Here is a 16142-nt window from a genome sequence, read left to right as displayed (position 1 = left end):
TAGTATTTCTGATGCAGAGGCAGAGCGAGGCACTCTGCGTGGTGTATGCCCCGTGCAGAAAAATGCTTGAGTGACTTCTGGCACCGGACGGTGTTTGGCTGGAGGGAAGTCTTGGCAGCAGAGCCAGACAGGAGTATTTTCCTGCAGAGCATGTCAGTTTGTCAAGTGGAGGAGATCTCCACCGGTCCTCTTTTACACTTCTGTGTATCGATGCGAAATGTCAATGTGAGGGTCTTCTTTTTCAGTTTCCTGCTCGCTCATAAAGCAGAGGAGTAGCCGCTGCTGCCCTTTTGTTTGACACTTCCTAAGCCTCTTTGAGAGGTGTGTGTGTTTGTGTTTGTGTGTGTGTGTTGATGTTCTGTCTCCATCAGTCTTCTCCTGTCACATTAAGCTAGTTAGGGTTGGAAGAGGGGATGCTAAGTGTTATTGATCTCAGGCCGGTTGAATGTTCAGTGAGCCTGATCGCCACGTATTGATCTACGGTACGTTACTTATTTAAGGAGACACATGGAAGCAGCTGACAGATATCAGAGCATCTAGCTGGACCTTCCTAATCCATTAGTACTGTCTGATCGATCCTCTGCTGCACCGCCGCACGCTCGTCTTCTTGGACTCAATCCAGTCAATCTCGTAACCACGAAGCTCATGTCACAGAGATTCATGTTTTTGCAGAGGCCAGTACAGTTTTTTTTGTGAAATGATGGATAGTTTTAGAACATGAGTCTACACTACACACACAGTCAGGTGGCTTAGGACCAGATTTGAGAAGAATGGGGACAAAAGCAACACATTTTTTCCACACGCTCTCCATCACCATGTTTCAGTTTTTGATGGGAGCCACTTCATCAAGATGGCGGCATGTAAAATCTATGAGAACCAATACATCTTACAAGCCACTTATAAGGTCAATCCTGGTGTCAAAATTTAAATTTTCACAAAAAGTTAAAGTTAAAAATAAAATGAAATAAAAGGTCAAACACAACGAACGGACAGAAAATTCCCTAAACATATTCAATAAACATGGACAAGTAACAAAAAAAGTGAAAAGACGAGTAAAACAAGTACTAAAACATAAAGAGGCCATAGTATAAATATACTAAAATACTAATATAGGGTCATATATTCTGAGAAATGGATTACATGCATACATTTAATTGAACTTTATAAGCTTCACTTTTTTTATTTGTTACATTTACAACTACAAAGATCTGTGCAATAACTGTGATGAGGGATTGCCAATAGACTTGTTTTAAGGGGGCACAAGCCGTAATAAATGGGAACTGGGCTGGGTTATGGACTTAATAATGTGTTGATAGATCACGTATTGATACCCCAAAGACCTGGGCAGCCTAAATTCAGTTGACTATTAAAGTCTGACGCCTTTCTCTACTAAAAGATTGATTTCTACAAGCAATAGAAATATATATAAGCATCATGTGGGTTTGCTTTTTCTAGTGAAACTGAATCCTCTGCGTGTTTGCATGCTGTGTTTGTGTGTCACTGAGGAGAGTCGAGGCCCACGTGACTCCACTTCTATTACACTGATTGAATTAAGCAAGTCGGATCATAAAACCGTGGAGTGAAATTTTATGCTTTTAACGACGTCTTCTAAACACAGCGGTGAATTGAATTTATGGTGGCACAATTTCAATGCTGATGGAGAGAGAGAGAGAAAGAGAGAGAGTCGTTTCACCAATCGAGCAGGAACGTCTCCGTGTGTGACCGTGAGAAATGCTCGATCACAATGAAGAGTTTATCTTCTCTGCAAAATGGCAGCAGTGTAGTTCGTGGCATCCAGACTTTGTTTGAACTTTAACGTATTTATCGTGCATTTCAATTTGCCAAATTTTCATGGAAAGCGCTATTGTCCTGGATCACAATGGAGGAATCTGTGCCTCTGTGTGCGTTTGTGAAACTCTGTGTAATAGGAGCGGAGGATAAGTGGCTGACTGTGGCTATGAAGCTATCCGTGTAAACTTCTGATCTAATTACGATGTGGGAATCATGTGGAAACTGTGTAGTGCAGATGTGGCTGTTCTGTGTGCTGTGCTTGTGTCCTGTGCTTGCGTTCCCCCAGATAAAGTTTCATAGCTGCACAGAGACCGAAGAGGGAGTGGAGAAGAGTTGATGAGGGACTGAGAAGAACATGCATGAATTCTCTTTTGTGTGTGTGTGTGTGTGTGCTCAGGTGTGTGATAGGAACTCTATCTAACTCTAAAGGAGTTGTTGGTGTGTGCCGGTGAGGAGGAAATGGTCTTCACAGCCGGCAGACATCCTCCTCACCCCACATGTAACATCTGCTTGTAGGGGACCACGAGTCGTCATGAATCAACCCATTTAAAACAAACATGAACTTATTAAGTGTTTTATGTCTTCTATCTCCCTCTCTACAAATTCTATGTTTATTACTTGTTTGCTGATCATTTTTAAGACTGTATAAAGAACTGGACATAGCCACCGTGTCATCACTGATTTGTGGACTACCATTCTGAAGCCTGGATTTGGCATTACGGCCATTTTTTTTTCTTCTTTTGCAAGCCAGAAGTGGCATCTTCACTTCCTCCCACCATACAAAAATGAAGCTAAAATATCCCACATATTGGCGCTGCCATCGTGTGCTGATGATGTCATTTGGAGAGTCTGAACAGTAGTGACAAAGAGTGGAGCCCCAATATTGATGTCCCACCCAAACATCTGCCCAACTCAATCAGAGCACAATGCTAGCTGTCAATCATGAATTTACTAATTATATATATTATATAACCAAACCTTGAACAAATATCAGTGTAAAAAGAACTAAAACCACCGTTGGGAAAATGTATTTAATATGTGCTTCTGTATTGAACTGTTTTGGCTTTGCTTTTGGGAAGCTGTCAGTCCATCCATCTATATATACAGTGTACTGTCATGCTGTATTGAAAACAAAACTTGAAACAAGCAAGTTTTGTTTTCAAATCAAGTGAGAAGTAGGCTCATTTTCTCATTGAATTTCATACAATCTGACTTCGCTTTGCAACCAGCGGAGTCGCCCCCTGCTGGCCATTACAAAGAATGCAAGTTTAAGGCACTTTTGCTTCAGCTTTACATTTCAGATGCACACTTCATATTTACAGTATAATTTAACAAAATTGGATGAATTATTCCTACTGTTCCAGACATGCATTGGTTTCTATTAGGCCTGTCACAATAACACATGTTTTAGGACAATATATTTTCAATATATTTATTAAATAAAACATGAATAAATAAACTACAAACAAAACAAATTAAATTGACTTTCAGGCTCTGTTAACAAAACATTGCACTGAGGAAAACCTTATGTATTCTATTATTTTATTATTTAAATAACATATAAACAGCTGGAATGGCTGCTTGGGAATTTTTTTTTTTTTCCGGCAAATCGTACTGCCAGAAAAAAACTATCGTGTCCAATTTTATATATTGAACGATAAGTCGATGTAGTAATTATCATGACAGTCTATTTCTATTCATGTCTGCAGTGCGAAGTATGAAAATCAATGAGTAGAGTCTTGAACCTGGCTTATCTTGTGTAATTTTTGTCGATTTTGCGTTCACGTTTTGATGGTAATACAGTTCAAGAGTAGATTGGCCTCAAATGCATGGTTTTGAGATTGTTTGAATTAAAGCGGTATAAACATGGCTGAAATGGCTGAAATTTGTTGGTGTTTGCAGCATGCTGGGTCAACAGACTACCCTCATTCAAGTGAATGAAGATGCTGTATACTTTTTCGAAATAAACAAATAGCTTGCACACTCCAGGACTGCAATAGCTACTTATTTATTACACCTAGCTGACATTTTGAGCACAGCTGCTCTTCAGTCTGATGAAGAGCCACAGTGCAGAAAAGTGCTAAAACTAGTTCTTGGCATGAAAAAAAAAACATATTAGAGAAGAGAAGAGATAACTTAGATTACTGTACATCTTTAAATTCCCTGACTGAAGAAGATACAGGTATCTCTGCCTCACCAGTCAAAGACCATGTTACGGGGTCACACATCTCAAGGACAGGGCACTAATTAGCCCTGATGAAATTTAACGACGGCATAACTCACAGACATTTTATTAAATTAATAACACCCCTTTTTTCATTGATCCAGCGGTCTGAGCTCAGGGGGCGCACATGGCTCCGGGTGGCGCATGGACAGAATAACACACTTTACTATGTTTGATTGCAAGCCAAATGCATGAGCAGTGAGAGGCTGTGACATGAAGCACTGCTCCATTAGAGGAATATATGTTTATGATCTTGGCAGTCAGCTCCACATCCATAAACCCTCATAAGGAGAGGGAAGGTTACACACCGCCTTTGTGAATCTGGTTCCTATGGAAATGGCAGTAAGTGTTCATTGTGCTGAAGGCTGCACGGTCAGATGAGGGAAGACTGAAGTGGAGAGCGGCTGAAAACGATGAAGGACAGAAAAAATGCTGAAAAGGAAGATGTTTCATGTGTTGTCCAGTGCTTCGACACAAACCTCTTCACAACCCACGCTCTACCTCACTGAAGCTCCTCTTTCAAGTCTTTTTTTTATTGGAACGTAACCTTCGTTGCCATGTGTTTTTTTGTGGCTCCATTAACAGAGACCCATATTTGAAGCAGGGGCAGGGAATCTTTAGGGGGAGAAAACAGGTCACCAATAGATGTCACATAGTGTACATCATCTGAAAGCTGAGAACCTGGAGGTTAATTTGAGATGCAGCTCAGCAAAACTTCTTCTAAGCATAAATCTGTAATAAACATTGTATTTTGTTTGGGTGCATGTTCAATTTTTGTAAGTTTAAAGTGCAAAGGAACATGCAGTAAAACATTATGATGGACGTATTTGAGGCCATAGTTGCAGCAATTTTTGAATTCATACTGTTTCTTTAGCATTTGGTGCCAAATTGAATCATTCCAGACCATTCGAGAATTAAAGATGTCAAAAATGGTGGAGTGCATACCACTAAAGTTTGGTTACAATAAGCAAGCAAGCTGGGTTGGTATCCAACTCGGAGCCCTTTCCTGCAGGTCTACTTCCTTTTTTATTTATCAAATAAAGCCGAAAATGGCCAAAAATGTACGTTAAAAAAAGGCAAAAATTCCCCCAAAATACAGAATAAGACACAGACCACTTCTGTTCTGGAAACTGCTTAGAAACCCCCTTATTGTCTTATTGTCAGTAGACTTTGGAGCCCTCTTCCCAACTAAATATAGTAACCACATGACATGATCCCAGTATCTTTACTGGGCTCTCTGCAGCCCCTTTAAGACAGTAATGTTGGCCGGGATCATTGGCGCTCCAGCAGGTCTTCAATAGTTAAATCAAAATACAAAAGAAGTGTAGTTTTATTATCATTACTTTTGTAAAGATGAATCTGGGGCATTTTGTCTTTATTTGACTGTTAACATGTGCCCTGTAATTTATTTTAATGGTATGAATTAGTGTGGCCAAGGATTTACAAAACCACAGTAACATAGTGAAAACAAAGCACTTGTTAACATCACATTGCTGCGGTTGCGCAATAATTTTGGAACTGAAATATGCAATAATTCATCATGTTATGACCTGCTGATCCCATTCTGACGTCTTCCTAATGACCTTTTTTTCTCATGCTGATTTATAGTCTTATAACTCTTGTCTTTATAACTTGGTTTATTGCTCTTTGACATGCTTTTGTTTTGATATTTGTCTTGAATAAAGTTCCAAGTGGAATGTTAAAAGGTCTTAAAAAGACTCAAAGAAAATGTTTTTTTTTCCTTTTTATAGCCTGGATGTTATTTTACTGTACTTTTGGCCAAAAGTATTACATTTCTATTCATAAGTGTGTGCAGCCGATGCCACCAGAACATTATCTTTCTTTGCATGTGGCCTCCTGAACCCTAACCGAACTGAAAGTAGACAAGGCCAACATTCTAATTGAGTCTGAATTATGTTTTTGTCTCCTCTCATATCTTATTTGGTTCTCAGTTTTCCTGATCTCTCCTCACAGTTCAAGGCATTACAATTTATTAGCACACTGATAAAGGATGTTCATAACAACAGTAACCACAGAAGATAAGACGATATAACCTTGGAAGACTTATACATCTTCTGTTGTTTCACCATGCGCCTCCTCCCACCTTCTCCCCTGCTGTTTTAGATCATCCCTCAACTTATTACTCTCTCTCTCTCTCTCTCTCTCTCTCTCTCTCTCTCTCTCTCTCTCTCTCTCTCTCTCTCTCTCTCTCTCTCTCTCTCTCTCTCGCTCTCTCTGTCTCTGCATTTCACTTACATTGGAGAAAGCAGGACATGAGCAGACACACACATACCCTCACACACACCCATACAGATGCATGGGTACACTTTTTTTGGAGTCCTGCTGAGTTGAAAGCAGTGGAGGTTGTGAAACAGTAAATGCTTTGGGCCTGAGTGAGGAGGCAGGGCTGCAGAGAAGATAGATGTGAAGGACTGTGTGTGTGTGTGTGTGTGTGTGTGTGTGCATGTGTGTCTGTGTGTGTTGGGGTGGATGTGAGATGAAATGGAAGAGGAAAATCTCTGTTGTGCGTGATTGAAAGCACTGCATGAGGTTTGGCTTCCTCCGCTGGCGGCTCACACAAGCCTGTGAGGTTTGGGAAATGGGTGTGCACTTTAAACTCAAATACACAGATACACAGACACAGACACACACACACACACACACACACACACCAAGAACCCTGCACTGGATGCATTTCAGGATCAAGTGATCCAGGATATCTGTGAGGTATAACAGGTCCTCCTGGTGGTGTTACAGTTACCATATTTATGAGAGGAATTTATTTGAACAACCCGCTGACTCGGTAGACATGAGTTTGTAATTTGTCACCTTTGCTGATGTTTCTGAAAGTTTGAAGTCTGTTAGTTACTTTTTACCAAACTTGTAGGCCAGCAAACATCTTTCATTACCGAGAAATGTTTCCATTATTTACTCCATTAACTGTTTTGTCAATGAAACGTCAAATAGTGAAACATGCCACGTGTAATATCCTCAAATGGTATGTTTTATCCAACAATTTATTTTTATGTATGGCAAAGAAAAGCATCAACTTCTCACATTTAGGAAGCCTGAAACTGGCAAATGTTTGGCTTTCTGCTTTAAAAATTCACTAAAACAATGATATGGTTATATCAAAATAGTTTCCCTTTTATTTTCTGTCACTCAACTAATCTATTAACCTTTTAACTGTGTTACAGCTCTACAAACAATTTTGTTACATGATGTTAAAATGCAAGAAATTCAGAGTATTTCACAATTTCTGAAAAGGAAAAGTATGTTTTACAACGCCAAGTTTAATGGGGTAATTTAGAAGTGAAGAAGGTTTTTTTTGTGCCTGTTTAGAAGAATTCTGATTTGGGGTTGATTGTACGTTCCGTTGGACTTGATGTCCAAAAACATAAGGCCAAAACTTTGGTGTAATACATCATAAACAGGGCTGTTTTTGACAGCCTTTGTTGCTGGACACATGTGTACCCCCTGTACAGAATTAAGGTAAATTAAACCCTTGATTAAATCACAATGATAGAATTTCACAATTGTTAACTAGGCTGCAGAAGTAGGGCAAGTCCCAATTCTCATCATTAACAGACACTTTTTAGTTGTTGTTTTTTACAGCAATCTGGACAAACCAGATCCTGTTTGATTTGAATTTTGATTTGAGTAACTCCAGATGAAGACGACTCTAATCCAGATGTCGGTCTTTGAGCCTGTTCTGTTGCAAAGTCCTTTAAGAGTGAGTCAGTCTATTTAGCCAGAAGCATATCCTAAGTCTAATCTTGACCCTTTAACCCAGAGATCAAACTTGAAACTAGTCTCCTGAACAAACCCGAGTGAGGGATGACCGCAGTGTCCTTGCTCTGAAAATCTTAAACTCAAACTGGTTCTCACAAGGACATTGATACAGACTCGCTCTCTCTCTCTCTCTCTCTCTCTCTCTCTCTCTCTCTCTCTCTCTCTCACACAAACCACCAAAAAATAAGAAATACCCCCTCCGTCCTTTAATCTACCGCTCTCTGCAGTCTGAGCCAATCAGAGAGAAGCTGTGACCGCGGGAGCTCAACTGATCCGAAAGCAGGAGCGGAGAAGATTAGGACCCCATTCCCTCCTTCTCTATGTGTCAATTTCTCTTTCCATCCCTTCATCTTTTCCTCCCTCCCTCCATACCTCCCTCTGTTTTTGCAGCCTTCTTCTCTCTGCCCACAGGAAACCTGCAAACCCAACTCACTCTCCTTTTTACCCAAGGCTTTCTCATTTATTTCTCACTATGTGGTTGAGTTTGTTCCTTCGCTTAGTTTGTCTGTCTTCCCGTCTCTTCCTTCTTGTTTTTTTCTTTCCTCGTTCCGTCTCAGGATATGACCGCATAGTTTGTTTGGACACATTAGCATAATCCTCCTCCTCTATTTCTCCGTCACCCCCCCCAGTGCTCGCCCTGTCCTCTCCTCCGCCTCCTTCCTAAATATTTACTCCCTGCTCAGTAAATGAGGGGAGCACACTTGTTCACACGAAGAGGATATGATTAGAGGCTGATTGAGGGCAGAGAAAGAGACAGAAATAAGAAGAGAGACAAAGAGCGTGTTGGTCTGAGGCCTGGCTTTACCTTCTTTGTAGATGGTGCATAAGCCTCTTGGAGTGGCTTTTAAATGTCGTCTGTGTGTAATGAAAGAAAACAGTGTAAGCTTGCCGTGTTAGTTGGTATTACTACTGTTAGGCTGTGTTCATGCATACACAGATTACATTATTTACCGCAAGATCTCCAACCTAAACTACATAATAAACCATTAGAGTCAATAGCATCCATTACAAAACATATGAGCGTTTGTCAAAATGACCCATATGACTGTTTTGCAGCATTATACATACACGTACAGTTCATGGTTGTAAAGAAGGCTGCAGTTTTGTTGAATTTAGGCTACAAAACCACTGACCTAGGTTTCGGGCTAAAAACATCCTTGTTATGAGTTATAAAAGACCGTTTAAACAGTAAATAAATGTACTTAAATGCCGGCAGTGAAGGAGTTAAGAGGGCCAGTAGCCACGGAAGTTAAGTAAAAAACGGAAGTTGCGTAAAAAGTAGTTTCCTTTTGTTTTCATGGGGCACGAACCCTGTTCTCCTGGGTGAAAGTCCGCCAATTGTTCGACACTCCCTCCCCGAGTGTGACATCTGACATTTAACCTCCCCATCACTGTCAATCATTACCATTACTTCAGCTTGATGGTGACAGAGAACATTTTTCTACCTGTACAAATGCCCTATATTGGAGTTTTTGAGGGAAGGTCAGTCAGTATTTACCCATCAATCCCATCGTTGTTGTTTTTTTAATAGAAATAAACCCAATTTAGTTAATTTAAATGTATCAGTGCCCTGTAACTATTATTTGCAAATATAAGCACCAACTGTGGTGCATTCTGGCTCAATCTTTCCTTATCCTTTGCACGGCACCTTACAACACCGGGAGTGTTTTAGAAGTGAACATTTTGCCTGTCTAGACTGGCCACTGGCAGTGGTGGCACAGCTGTACCTGTTGATATTAGAGTTTCTGCTTCGTACCGCAGCACAGAGTCAGATTTCACTTACGGAGACGGAGAGTTCACTGGCAAGACGATGGCGGAGAATTTGACGTTGGAGTCGAAACATAGGCCAGAACCTGCAGTCATACCTCCAAATATGACGAAGTGGAATCTTCCACTCTTCTTAGCAGCGTTTTCAGTTCTACACGGTCACTTTAAAGTGTCGATGAATCAATATTCGTCTGATTTGTTGTTTTAAAATCAATAAGGAGCTTAAACATTGAGGTAGATTTGGCAATTTAGCAACTGTTTTTCACTCCTCCGCGAATCAAAAAGGTAAAAGAGCTCCAGCTGCTGCAGTTTGGGGAGGGAGAGGCAGCAAAAGTGGATAAAGCTGTGATTTACATGCAGAAAGTGTCAGAGAGAGATGATGTGTTTTCCCTTTAAGAATCAATCACGCACTAACTCTTGTGGAGATGACTGTGTCAAGCACTTGTGCATTAGCTTTGCTGTTCTCCATTTCTTCATCTCTGCAATTTATAATCATGTTACGACAATATTTCATTTGAATTTTTTTGACAGCCAGACAAAATAAACAACTTGCAGACACCGCCCCGGGCTCTGAGAACTCGTGGTACGCACTTGTCATTGTGCTCAACGTTTTATAGGCTAATTAATAAATTAAAACTAATTGAATAATGAGTGATGGATGTATTTGCTGCACCCTAGACATGTCAGTACCTTTTAGAAAAAGGCAAAAACAATTTGGGTGTTGCCAGGTGGAACTATTGTTGATGACAAAAACATTTAACCGACAGTTTAACAAAGAAGCCTCCTATGTTTGATGTTTTCCCGTCACCTTGCTCGTTTAGTGTTCACACATAATTAACCTGGATTTTCAGCTTTATATTGAATGAATGGACTCTGTTGACCACATCACTCAGCACAGGTTGACTGTTGACGTTACGGATTTCTGAACAAATGCATTCATCTAACGTCACACAATCAGACAGACTACCGCAGCTGTGTTTGCTTTGGTGGAATCAGTTTTGTGTGAGTGTTTATGACCTGCCTGAACTCTTTTCAAACTGCCCTATTATCTGATATCAAAGCTGCACCGGCACACAGAGAGTGACTTTTTTTGCCCCGAGGGTGGCTCAATAAAGGTCGCTTTGATCCAGAGCGACATATCTTCACACCTGCTGGACAGATTATCGCATACCTTGATATGAATATCCATATTTAACTGAGGATGCTGATTCTGGTGCTTTTGATATTTAATTTAGCAACTCAATCGAACCACCATTTCCACTTTCTACACAAAAAAAGTAAATATTAAGGTGCAAAATCAATTGGATATATCTTATAATGATTTTGTGAGTTTTGCTACAGGAAATTGCATCTATTTTCTCTGGTCTTTGTCAAATGCTGACTCAAGGTTGCCTCTTTACCTCTTATGAAACAGTTTCCCTTTGTTAGTGGTGTTTTAAGGAAACGGTGTGTAGGATTTAGTAATATCGAGTAGTAAGGTTACATTACAACATTGCAACCAGCTTAATACCACTTTACTGTCCCCACCCTTCCCAAGCATGAAGTAGAATCTACAGTGGCCTTCGGGTAACTTAAAATTTTGCATATTTTGCAGGTGCACCATCATAAGCTTAGCTTAGTTAAGCGCCTCCCAAGATGCTTGTGACTGGTTTTAAGTCTGGCATTTTTGGCCTTGATGCTGAGGTTCCCATACCAACAGATTAAAGAAAAAGTTGAAACAGACTCAATACAAAATCTATAAAATCAGATTGAGGGTCTTATCAACATGAAACATTCTAATTTCCGAAGGCAGAACAGATGTTGCCGGCCCTTCTTACACAGCGCCTCAGAGTTCTAATTAAAATTCAGCTCTTTGTCAATAAAAAATCCCAAGGTATCTGTGGCTGTCAACAGAGTCCACCACCTGTCCCCTGATGATAGTACTCTCAGATGCCGAGGGCTGATGCCTGAAATCAATACTCATGTCCTTAGTTTTAAATAAACCTTTGTACCTTTGCATAGACGTAATTGTGAAAATAGAGCTTTGGTCCACATGGAAAAGTTCTATTTTTTTCTACAATCGTCATTCCCATATCCCATTTCGGCTGGGCTCTAGTTAAAATAAAATAAGTGTTTTCCACTTCATCCCAGAATGAAAGTGGTGTAGCCAGACCTTTCACAGTGCTGTGGAGAAAGGTCTGGCTATGCAGGACTACCGTGAAAGAGGACAAGCTCCATATGTACGAAAACACGATAATTCTTAGTTTCAGGTGATAATGCACCAATTAGACATTATTTTCCAAAAGATCCCCCAAGTTTTACACACTGGTCCTTTAAGCCCTCTTTGTGACTATTATCCTCTCACCTTGTTTTATACATGCAAAACTAATGATCCTCAGGCAGTTAACGGTCAAGTAGCCCAAGTATAATCTATGGGCTGCAGCTGAGTGTCCCGAGGGCAGGCGAGGTAACGTGAGAGAAATTATAACTTCATTCAGCCGGTGACAGATAATCATAATAGTCTTATAATGTCATCATTAGACCGCATCAGAGTATTTTTCTGTCATTCAGCCTCTTAAGAAGAAAAAAGTGTGTGGGTTGAATGGATGACAGCGCTCGAGTGTTTCTCACTGGTGTCAAGCACTCAGCAGAGATTTGTCATGGCAACAAGCAAATGTTTCTGCATTAATCTGCCTTGATGGACAGTAAAACGTCTTGTGATGATGTCTGCTGTTCATTCAGCTCGAGTACTCTACTTAAGGACGGTTGTGATGCATTTGTACTTAAACCCCCTCTACAGTTAAGAGGGAAATATAATACTTTTTTACTCCACTACATTAATTTGACAGCTATAATCAGTTTAAGATTTTATTCACAAATTACTGAGTGTTAGGCTGGTAAAACTCTGCTCTACTTCAACCTGCATTAGATCTTCCAAAACAGACAGTGATAAAGAGGTAAAAGATGGATAAACAGTCTTTGGTCACAGGTGTTGAGTTTGATACACCAGACTATGATAAACACTCTCTAACGAGGTGATAAAGATTGATGTCAGACTCAGAAAGCTCATAAACATAATTCTGCAGTGTTTTCGATGGCTTTATGGATGCGTATGAGTGGCGTTGCAGCTGTGGTGAGGCAGGAGGTCTGTTCACTGTGGAGGTGGAGGAGGGTGGAGAGAGCTCATCACACAGGCCACCGCCGGACACGTTGCCAAGAAAAACTCTGCTGGCAGCACCACGCCGCTCTGACGGACTGAAATATGCGCTGGCTACTGACCAGAGCTGCCCAGAATCAGATAAGCCGCCTCTGTCGGGACCGGCTATGAGAGGCAAATAAAGAGCGAGCAGGAGCGGGAGAGACTGAGACGGATGAGAGGAACAGAGGGGATTAGTTTGAGTTGGAGAATGGTGTTTAGCCAGGACAGGGGAGAGACTTTCCAATTCAGAAAAATAATACATTTTAAGCCTTTACAAACTAGCAGAATATTATTTTACCATGTTACGATGGGGAGCTGCATTAGTGATACACATTTTCTGCTTTTTCTAAATCGAATTGGACTCCATGGCCCCCAGCAGTTATTAGTCCACTCTGATGCTACCCGTTATATCAGCTTCCACAATAAAAAGTGTGTTGTTTTTTCCACCCGCCTTGTAAAAGATGTAACTGCAGGGAAAGAAATAAAGACAGAAAATGTTGGAAACCTGAGACAAGTAAATGGAGAGAAAAGTGTAAACCAGGGATCGAATGCGGATGTTTGGAGCTTCAGAAGAAAATTTCTTGCAAGAACATGAAAACTAGGCCTGACTAAGCTAGGCCTGTCACAATACTTACAATATTGTTTTGGCAACATGATTGCAGAATAAGCAAGATTTCCCACCATTATAAGACCTCTCGGCCAAATGTATTTGTGAGTTTTTTTAACGGGCCAGAGAGACTATTGTATGAATTGTTATGCTTGCGTGGTTATATTTTTTTATGATTTATTATTTGTTTTATATAAGTCAATCTTCTTAGAAATTAAAGTTCTTTGCTCTTTGAAAAGGTGTTCATGATTTTGCTATTATAAGATCCATATATTAGTGGCATAAACAGTCTTAAATTGACAATAAAAACATTGTTTTTTCAAGTATTCCTGGGACAACATATTGTCCAACAGAACACAGGAAATGTGAAATGCATAGGTAGCACATGCCAGCTTCAGACATCCAATCCCAGCTCCACCTGTAAATGCCGTGTAGGAGATAAGGTTAAAATTTGACGACATGTTGTGAAATATATGGAAGAGAATAAGGGCCAGGTAGGAAAAAAGAAATGAGAGGAGGACATATTTTTTCATTATGCAGTTCTCAGTCAAAGTCAAAAGGTCGAGAACAAACTCAACTTTTTGAGTTTGGTTGAGGAACATCAGGTTGTAGCTCGCCGTCTACTTTACCAACTAAAAAAGTTGACTTTATTCTCAACATTTCAACTTTTTTCTCGAAGTGAATAATTATTCTTTTTTTCCTCCTGTCATTATGTTTTTCTCCTACCTGGCCCTAATCCTAGAAATACCTGAGTAAACCCTTGCACTTTTTAATTCTGTCTGTATCTCATACAGACTGTGTATCCCACATCCTGCTCCTGGTGATGCAGCCATGATCTGAAAGTCGGCATGAAAAGCTCACGGTGACCTTCAGCCACAATGAGAGACTTAAGTTTGAGTTTGAAACAAGAAAAACAGTACTGTGAGGTGACAGCACACTGAAGGGGTTCCTCGGGGTTAGGGCTGTTTAGCATATTAAAAATATATACAGGAGAAAAGGAAAAAGTAGCAGCTCTCCAGAAAGAGTTACACCAACTTCTGTTCAAAAATAATGTCTCTGTCAGGGACGAGCACTTTTTAGGAAGGGTATTTTGAGTTATTTTTATTTTTGCACCAAAGTTGTTCATTCTTGGCGTTGCTGTGTTTCCCTTTCATCTTTAAAGTATTTATTTATGAGACAGGCTTTTCCATCTCTGGCAGCACCATCAAGGTGCTTTTTGCCAACACAGTTTATCCTCAACTGCTGCAATCGAGCTCAGCCATGCCAGTGTGTGTTTGTCTGTGTGTAATGGCTGTTTGATGTCAAACATGCAGTCAGAATAATAAAAATAGACACAAATCAGCAGTGTGAATAAATGTTTCCAGTGGAGCTGACAGTAATCTGGAGGTGAACTGACCTGATTTGGGCTGAAAGAGAAAACCTTTTATTAAAAGCTCCCCAGATGAATTATTCTCCTCAGACTCGCCGACTCCTCGATCGCTCTCTGGAGCCCACATCTGTTTTTCAGTCAGACAGAGTGTCCTCTCTCTCATCTGTCCGTCCTCCCATCCGTTGAGCCGGTGTGATAAGCGCTGTTTAGGCAGATATATTGGTCCCATTAGAGCCACTTGATTCAGCTGCTCTACAGTAAAAGGGGAGGCCATTAACTCTGCTGCTCAAGGCCACTTACAGACACACACATATGTCTTCGTAAAGACATGGAACAAACACGCACACGTAGCAAGTCAGACGTGCACATTCTTACTCCTAGACAGAGCCAATAAGCATGCATTATTGAAATGCATGAAATAGAAACAGGGATATACCAATGTTTATTTGGAAAATAACCCACACACAGTGATATTGGAAAAAAATATCTTGTTTAACAAGCTTTTATTTTACTTTATTATTTATTTTACTTTACTAAAAAAGATAATTCTAGCAACGTATCAACAACTAATTTTTATTTTCTCTATTTTTCTGGGTTTTACATGGAAGTAGACCTTGCTTATGTAAGTGATCAGTGGTTTTACAGAAGAATACACATCAACTCTCATGGTATTCCTCATTAAAACCAAACACTACAGGCTTTAAAGCGCTTCTTCCCTTAGATTACAAAAATACACATTTATTTTACTTACCTCTAGGGATATGAAGCCATGCACAAAGCTCTGCACCCCATTACAATGAAGGGGAACAGACTGAAGTTTGTGATGCGTGCAGCATTGAAAGTTGCATTAAAAATAACTAGACAGCAACATCTCTTTCCATGAAACATTGTTTGCATCAATCTGAATTATTCAGACTCACTACAGATATTCCATCAGCCTATTATTTTAGGGTCCAGGGAGAAAACTCACAGCAGGACAGAGGAGTCTGTGGGTCTAACGAGAATGGGCTTTTGTGAAGATTTCGTTCTTTCAGCCCGGTTCACCTCCAGGTTAACCTCGTGTCTACTGCAAAACATTTGTGTTTATCTGTGGTTTTTCATTCTCTCGGTTCTGTGTGTGACATAAGGAGATGGATACACATAAACAGTACAACACTGATTCTTTTAGGACAGCCTTAAAGAGTCAAAATCAGGATTTCACAAAATCAGAAATCCTAACAACTTTATTAATCTCTGGTGGTAAATTGCTTTTGGTTAAAGTTGCTGCTGTATAAAAGTAGAAAGAAATATTTCTGTAAACAAATACAGGTATTAAATAAAATGTGATCTAAACTTAATTTACAACAACATAAAATATAAATACAAATGCCTGTCTCACTAAAAGTGCTATATAAATGTAATGTATTATTATTAT

The 16142-nt window shown here is 40.0% G+C and overlaps 1 protein-coding gene across 1 annotated transcript in view; it reads left to right on the top strand.

The window, feature by feature from the left end:
* The window catches only part of lrp4 (low density lipoprotein receptor-related protein 4), a 122801-nt gene that overhangs the window by 53032 nt on the left and 53627 nt on the right, over positions 1–16142 (top strand). The window lies entirely within an intron of this gene.

The sequence above is a fragment of the Centropristis striata genome, chromosome 2 (genome assembly GCF_030273125.1).
Source record: "Centropristis striata isolate RG_2023a ecotype Rhode Island chromosome 2, C.striata_1.0, whole genome shotgun sequence".
NCBI lineage: Eukaryota > Metazoa > Chordata > Actinopteri > Perciformes > Serranidae > Centropristis > Centropristis striata.
This window is presented reverse-complemented; position numbering and strand designations above follow the sequence as displayed.